At 39.4% G+C, this 8,693-nt stretch overlaps 1 pseudogene; it reads left to right on the forward strand.

The window, feature by feature from the left end:
• The first annotated feature begins 431 nt into the window (after positions 1-431).
• Positions 432-7,646, forward strand: LOC147001742 (uncharacterized; annotated as a pseudogene).
• The last annotated feature ends 1,047 nt before the right edge of the window (positions 7,647-8,693 follow it).

Raw genomic sequence — 8,693 nt, forward strand, 5'->3', positions numbered from 1 at the left:
GGGGAATTAGACTGTATGTCACATGAATTCACTCAGATAGTATATTTATTATTGAGAAATATCTCTTCACCATCCCTAGAGATTTGGATGCTAACAAAAATCTCTTCTGCATATCAGGGTCCTAATCAATGCTTCCCATCGAAAGCACTTGTCTTTTAATGAGGCATATGAAAAATCTCCGAATTTAGAAAGAGAGGTTGCAATAGGGTATTTGCCAGGTCACAGGAGAGGCTCCAGGAAATGCACAACAGAAACTGGTAAATTTGGGGAGTTCTAGTTATCAAATAGGCCTTAGTCTTTCCCAGTGACATCATCAGTAATGCCTTCCTTGGACAATCTCTTGTATCTAGGATAGAACTAGAATCTTCTGTGATGTCACCTGTGTTGTGGCTACAGCAACTGCCTGTGGGACATTCCTTCAGTGCCTTTTGGGTTCTCAATCAGGCATGTTTTCCTGGCTGCGCAGGCAATTTCCCAAGGAGAATGGCGATCAAGGAGAGACCAGACCAAGGCAGAAGGAATCTGGCATCCTTTCTTGTAAAAACAGAAGAAGGAAATCATTCTGGGGAAGGCACAGTGAGTCTTGGGCAGAGTTTGGGATATTCTGGAACAGGTAGGCTTGAGCTGAGCCTTCCCTGAGTAGATATTAAGAGCTGGAGCCTTGGATTTTGTTAATGACAGACCAAGAGACTAGAATTTCTGAAAATTCATTTGACAGAGCCAAGAATTGACAATCCTGCAGCTTCTTTTCTAGGAGCCATTTAATTTCATTTAGAGTGTCAAAGAATGCCCTGAGAAGGCACTATGAGAATAACAATGTGTCCCTTATTGGTAGGGAGTTGAAGCACTTCATGTTCTAGATTATTGTAGGATACATGAGTCTCTGATGCAGAGAACAGAGGAGGATTCTAATCTGGTCATTTGTTGATGTCTCAGCCACTTTGAGTTTGAACACACATGACTAGGTATTGATGGTTTTCTTGGCATAACATATGACATGAGCTGAAATTGTTCCCCAAATCTTTATGTGTGAGGCAGCTTATGGATTTCAGGGCAAGGGGTAATATAATAAATAGTGTGTGTTAGTTGTGACCAACAGTGGTGGTTGGGAAGAGGAATATAACTTAGCAGACCAGCTCAAATATAGCCTTTCTGCTTTTTCTGTGATTAATCCTGTCTCTAGCTTTTCTCTTCCTCAACCTTCTCTTTGGGACTCAGAATGGTCTCCCCTGCCCTGGGCCATCAACTATGCAAATGCATTTGTGTTTATCTATCTTCAGTGTCTGCTGGGAAAACATCATCCCAAAATTGCAACATCATTAATCATATGAAGAATATGAATAAAGTAGAAGATATGAAATTTTATATCAGGAAGATAAATGCTGAGAGATTAGAACTTTTTCGAATCTTGGACATTGACATGAATACTGATTTGAACTACAGGTAAAATTATGCCCTGTATCCTGTTGACTGTATTGTGCCCTCTCTGTTAACCCACATTTTCTCCCATGAATGAAGTGTGTCATCTCTCACATTCATTATAAGAAGTCTTGACAGTTGTTAAATTGTTGGATAAGTGCTGTGTGTTCTATGGTCATCCTCTTTTGTACTTGCCCTTGCTGTGCTTGGAGTCTGATTGGTTTTGTTAACAACTGGTCACAATTGCTGCCTTACTGTGTAAGAATGCAATGTCTGCAGGCCATTACTGCTTTAATATAATTTTGTTCATTGTACTCTCAGACTGTGGAACCTACCTGGATTTATTTGGCATTTTAACTTGTGTGTGTGTATGTGTGTGTGTGTGTGTGTGTGTGTGCGTGTGAAGTTAGTTGTTTGTGTTTTGAAAAGGATCTGGGGTTCGGAGACCTTTGATGGGATCTGAGGATTTGTGTGATGCACAGTTTGTAGTGCATGATAGTGTTGAGTCCTTAGAGGCCCAAGTTGATCATCAGGGTACTTTGTTCCCTGTGTTTACCTTGGTATCACCAGGTATCTCCTGGGGTAGGAGGTGTTATAAAGCCTTTTTCTTTGTAAATACTAGTTATGTCCTCTGAGAATTCATTTAGCAATTGGATCAAAGGATTATCCCTGCCTTAAAACTAAGAGGAGAAAAAATCCTTATATCTAAGGACCAAAGCCTGTGGCACAGTCTAGTAGAAACATCTCACAGAACTAGTATATTCTTTCAGGCTCACAAAAGAAGCTCTTGAAGGTCAGCCATCTCCATTTGGTCGCCTGGCTCTGCTGTCCTCTGCACAAGATATTTAATCAGTACCAATAGGACCCACTTTGAAGGAGCAATGATGTGGCATACAATTGGCTTGGGTAGTCCAGATACAGCCTTTTTGCACATGATACTTGATTGCTTTAGTTCAGAGGATTATTTACTCTTTGGGCCATGCTCTACCACAGGATGAACATTGAATTCACCATCATTAAATCACAACATGAGAAGACAATGTTAGATATGGAAAAAATGACACAGTCAATAAGTGATACCATTGAGATGTACAAGGAATTCATAGAAGATAAAGATTCCTACAGGTGAGTCCCAGACACAGCTGAGACCCTGAACTAGGCAGGGAATGCTTGTGGACTTCCAGGACTTTGAACAAAAGTAAGAGCTCTAGTTCTATACTATCTGTTTCTTAATAGGAGCCCTCCCTTGAGGCAAGGGTCTTGGATTTGTACCTCTTGGACTCATTTTTCCTAAGTGTGAAGATTGTCCAAGACAGTCAGTCTTTATTCTTCCAAATTCAGAATCCTCTGTATAGAACCAATTTCCACCATGCTGGGAATCTCAAGCAACCCTGACCTCTAGGGTTCTGACAGCAGATTAAAAGATCTGGGATCTATGACAAAAATCGAAAGAGTTTATACCTTTTGGGTCTCCTCTCCTCCCTCAGAGGGGATTTGCACTCTTCCTGCTGATGGTTTTCTGGTACCACAGACATATAAGCAACCATGAGGTACATTTCCTCCTCTGTGATGTACATGTGGCACTCTTAGTGTCAGGGTTTTCAGAAGTCCTTTGATTCTTGTGGCATTTGGCTGGTCCCTGGATTTGACCTGCCTCTATTTTGGACTGATGGGTATACTGTGGACTCTAGTCTGGGGCTGTCTGGGGATCTGGGCTCTTGCAGAGATCATAGTACTTGGTGGAGTAGCATGCAAATAGAGCTTGCTGGGAATCACCTTTTTTGTTTGTTTGTTTGTTTGTTTGTTTGTTTGTTTTTGGTTCAGCTTCAAGCACACCTACCTCCTGACAGAATGCAATCAATTGAAGGAAAAAGTAAGGATGTTGCTGAATGAGAACAGAAAGCTGCTGGTAGAGCAGGCTGACCAGGAAGCATCCTATGGTGAAGAAAAGAGGTTCTGTGATGAGACCTCTAAGAACATACATCCCAAGTGCTAAGCAGTAGCAGGTAGGATGATGTGTATCAGAGGCAGATTGCCCTCATGGCTAACCATAAACATAGACAATCCAATGAAACATCCACCAACTTATCCAGGCACTCCCCTGTGTCTCCTCCAAGTGTTTATTTAGGTGATCATCTACAAGGCTTTCTCTGGAGGTAGCCTTTTTCAAGAAACTATATGTTTAGCAAGCAAATTTTTCTGCCCTGCTATAATCTGCAGTTCACTAGGGGAGATTAGTTGATTACACATCACAACTCTACATGATATTAAGTTTGAAGGGTGCTGTGCTAGAGTCCTTCTTCAGATCAGTGGAGAGCTTTGAAGGAAGAAGTAAAGTCCTGAAGCTCATTTGCTTTATGGGCATCAGGTAGGTTTCTAGGTAGGACATAGATTGCAGGGATGATAGCTTAGTGGAACTGACAAATAAGTGGATTTCATTGTTGCCTTTTGGAAGTTTTTGTCCCCCACCCCAACCTTTTCCCCTGTAGATCTTGATTCACACTGAGTGAACCTGAGTAGCAGCATGTCAGTCCTATTTTCTTTGAGTGCTGTTGGAGTTTTCCTTCCTGGGCCTTGTGGTCTGGAGCTGGCTGAATGAGCAGGGATGTAGGAAAGGCTTCTCACAATCTCAGTTGGTGTGAGAGTTTTGAGGCTTCATGTAAAAATTTCTCCATATATACCCCTCATCTGACCAAGAATGTTTTATAGGGATTTCTATTTCTCTAGTAAGAATACTAGAGTTGAAATTCTCAGTTTAAATATCTGCTCTGCATAGTCTAAAATATTTGTTCATCTAGCATGATAGATTCTTCATTGTTTTTTGCTCCCTTATGTTTTTATGTGTGTGTGTGTATGTGTATGTGTGTTTATGGGTGCTTATGCCAATCTGTACCTTTGTGGGTATTTTGTAAGGCCAGTTAAGGACATCTGATTTTGTGTAGTCATTCTTAACTTATTTCTTTGGGCCTAGGTCTCTCAATAAACCTGATACTTCCTGTTGTTCGATGTCCAGTAGACTTTTTATCTCCTGTCCACTACCAGGTGGACAACTGTCTCTTATTTAAACCAACAAATCATTAAACAATACTACTATTTTTAAACTAAGTATTAGATTTTTTCATTTTTCCTGCTTAGAGTTATTGCCTGGGATATTCTGGCTGTTCTTATTGGCTTAACCATGGGCATACATAGAAGCCTACAGGACATCATTCTGCTGACATTGTTTTGCTAACTGTATTTTGGGCATGGCTCTGTTTCAGGATAGATTCTCAGAGTTGTGTAGAGTGCTGCATTTCAGATATGTCACAACAGGTCATCTAACTAGATTTCTCCTGACTGATTTTGAGAATGATTTAATATCATATAATAAGTAAGGTGTTGTAAACTTCCTGTGTAATGATCAAAGTCACAGTCTTCCTCAGATGCTAAAAAGGACTCAGTGTAGGTTTAGTGAGGGGACTGTGATGAGTCAAAATGGGGCTTACTGGAGGCTATAGGTAGAAAGCTCTTTCTTGGCAATTTAGTGCTACGCTGTCCAGGATATCTGTGTAGAGATTTTAATGTCCTTGTAGAACCAGCAAGTATTTGCATAGAAAAAGTTTCTAAAGAGGAGATAAGTACAGGTCAGAGCTGCAAAGCCCCCTTGAGTCTAAAACCCTTGTACACATCATAGGTCCCTCGACATGCTCATACAACAAAAAATATGCTAGATAAGAGCAAGAATTTCATTGATGTATATGTTTTTGTTTCAGTCTTTTTGTGCTATGTGGTGTGTGTGTTGGGGTGTGTTTGTGTGTGTGTGTGTGTGTACCAGCTGTGACTCAGTGTGTTTATTCTAAGTTGTGTGTTTGTATAATGCAAAATGCCTTTGTAAGTGTTTGTGGTATGGATATATACAACTGTGTTTCTATGTCTATATGTGTTTGTTAGTCTGTTTGTGTAGCCTTGCAACCATGTCCATCTTTAGCGACCAAGCATGATGAGTAAAGCCCCTGAGATTTCAGATTGCACCCATGAAAAATCAAATACAGCAGTCCATTTAGTATGCAACTCTACCTAGCTCCCAAGTGAAATAAAAAGGGACACAAAAGCTCATATATAGTCCTACTTTCTACTGGCTAGGGGCCATGTTACTGATCCTCATTGAAAACTTGTGGAGAAAATCATCTGTATATGGTACATAGAGTCGAGGAGGACATTATTATATAAAATCCATGTTATGTCCCTTTTCTGCTCTGGAAGAATTATGAAGGCCCACTGTAATGTCAGGTGGCTCACTGTGTCTTTTCAGCATTCCAGATTCTTTCCTCACTGCTTGCTACCATTGCCTTTCCAGCTTCCTCTACTCAGTAAAACTTTGCCTTATAATTTGATTTGGATTCTAGTCATTGAGAGATTGTGTTGCTTGTAGTTGTACCTGTATCCAGCACAATTCCCATAGCTGTGGTGCAAAACAGGGCTGTTTCAGGAGCCCCTTGATAATAATAATAATAATAATAATAATAATAATAATAATGATAATCTAAAGAACTCACACTATGTTATTTGTGTAACATTCTGCAATTGCTGTTATTCAAAATCATTTTCTCAGAGTTAGAGTCAGCCTAATTGGGGGTTGGGAGAAATTAGGACCTTCAGACAGGTCTGGTAATATAAAATCAGGTAGGTGTTTGAGAAGCAAGGTTCAGAAAGTAGAAAAGAAGTCTCCTTGGATCCAGAGATTCCAGAACAAGAGTAGATATCGACAGAGTCTCTAGGGCACATGAGGTCTGTAATGGTCCTCAGAGTAATCCGGAAGAAGATGATATCCTGATATCCATCAGCTAAAGAGTGAAAATGTACTATATGATGCAGCCCTTTCATGAACTATTGCTCAGTGTTAGATAATCCATGCAAGTATTTGACCTTCAACTAGTTAGTCTCATTTTACTCAAAATATCCCTGACACAGTCATATTATTTGAAGAAAATTGATCCATTGGATCCTATTTATAGTGACTTCCTATTTTTCTGGGATCATACCTTTGGACATAAAGTCGGTCAGGCAATGATCAAGGGAGCCTCTAATGGAAGGAACTGTTTACTTTGGGAAAAGGCTGAAACAATGAAGGTGAGGCTAGTCCATCACCAACACGTGATCCTTTGCTGGCAGAGAAGCCTACCCTACACAGCCTTTGGAACTTGCTAAGACAGATTGAATAATATGCCAAGATCCCTGATTCTGAGTCTGGTTCATGAGGGGAAAGCATATCACTGACTGAGCTGTCTATATGCTTTGCCCACTATGTATCTATCCCATATAAGATTTGTTTTTTATGTCTCCAAAATATCCTGGGAGATTTTTATAATAGCATTAACTGCGGAAACTAAACAGTTTGCTGAAGTATAAGATATTAGTGTTATGTGAATACAAATAATTTGCATATTTGACAGAGTGCTCTACAACAGTCTTAGATGTACAGGTGTGTTGTTATGTTCCTTCATGGCCATCAGTTTTAAAATTCAGTTCCTAGTGTTAGAAATATTTTCAGTTAACACATTCTTGCTGATTATAGGACCCATGCAGTGCCTGTGGACTTCATGTGATATATTTTCACTGGTTATTTCCAGATATAGGGGTTGATGAGTGGTACCCTGTCAGGATCCTGCACTAGAGAAATAATCATAACCTTCACTTCAATTCTAGGCAGGTTCCCCATAAGGCATCCACATGGTTTTCTAGGTTGATCACATCTCTCTTGAACTCAGATTCAGAGATTGCTACAATGTTATTATTCTATATATTATACATGGACTATTGAAGTAATATAGGTTTTTTTTTTTAAACTCCAGTATAGTGTGTATTTCACAGCTCAGTTTCTAGCTGTTTTTAAAAGCTGAGAAATAATTACAAGCCCAAGTGCTCTGTGACACTTGGGGATGCAGGCAATGACCTCAGCAGATGATAAGTTGTAATAGATTGTCCAGCTTAATAGATCTAGTGTGAGATGTAGAGCTGATTGAAAAACACTTACTGGGCCATTGTTCCTTCCTTCCCTAGGTGTGAAATACTCCAGCAGAAACTGGAACATGGAACTGACCAGGACAAGGTCTCCTTTGAAGAGATCTTCTATAGGGGAAGCTCTGCATGTGCAAAGCAAATATTTCATCTCCTTCCCAGTAATCATAGCTATCATCTGCTGCATTTTCTTCCTTTATTTTTGTTTCATTGCAATGAATAGCCCTTAATTTCATCTGGGCTCTGGCTCAGCAAGAGTGAACTATGTAGAGGGATTCAGACATGTGCTGAGACAGATCAAAAGCTGCTAGGCAAGCAGGAAGATTCTGAGAGTGTAAATTTACGTTGTTCTGATAGGTCATCCAGGAAAATTACAAAATCATTCTACAAAATTGTAAAGATTTGAGCCAAAGTTGGTAACATGTATTCTGCTAAGTCTTGGGTGTCCATATTCTTCAAACCCACACTCTAAAAAAGGAGACCTACTTAAATTTCTCTTGTAAAGATTGTTACCAGAAGTAACTCGTTTTCTACTGTGTTGCCAAGGACAGTCATTTGCTGTCAGTGTTTGCTATAAAATAACAGTAAAAGAAGGCTGTTTAGCACAATTCTTGTTTTGGGATTTTGGTTTGAGCTTTGATTACTTTTGTTCTTTGGTTTTCTTTCATTTCATTAGAAGTTTTTTGTTTGTTTTTTGCTGTTGTTTTGTTTTGTAATTGATTTAATATTTTGATAAGGCTATACACTGTACATATTGACTGCCCACTTTTAGTTATTATTGAATAAATTGGATGTATTCTTAAGATTAAAACAGTGATCTCCAACTCTTCACTCATAAGAAACTTCTTTATCCAGGTGTGGTATCACCCTACTGAAATCCCACACCTTTCAGACACAAATGTATCTCGCTAAGGGGCCTGGGTTCCATAATGACGTCTCAGTCAGACTGAGCTACACAAGTGATTGATTTTACATTCAGTGTGGATAGTGTGTCCAACTCTGTGGATACCGATGTCATGATGGAAAAATTACCCATATTGTATCCTTGCATGTCAAATATTTAGCTGCTGCTAAAATGCTGTGGATGATAGTGTTGAACAAATTAATGGGAAATATATCAGTATTTCTGAAATGTCTTTCAGGAAAAAAAATATATTCTAAGGGAATATAAAAGCTGTCAGAAAACACAGACATGTATGCATCTGCTTTCCTTCAAATGTTTTATCAGTGGTAACTACTACTAGAGAGATTCAATTTTAGGACCTTTCGAGATAGGG

Source organism: Mus caroli, unplaced genomic scaffold (genome assembly GCF_978045245.1).
Source record: "Mus caroli unplaced genomic scaffold, Mus_caroli_1 scaffold_12, whole genome shotgun sequence".
NCBI classification, from domain to species: domain Eukaryota; kingdom Metazoa; phylum Chordata; class Mammalia; order Rodentia; family Muridae; genus Mus; species Mus caroli.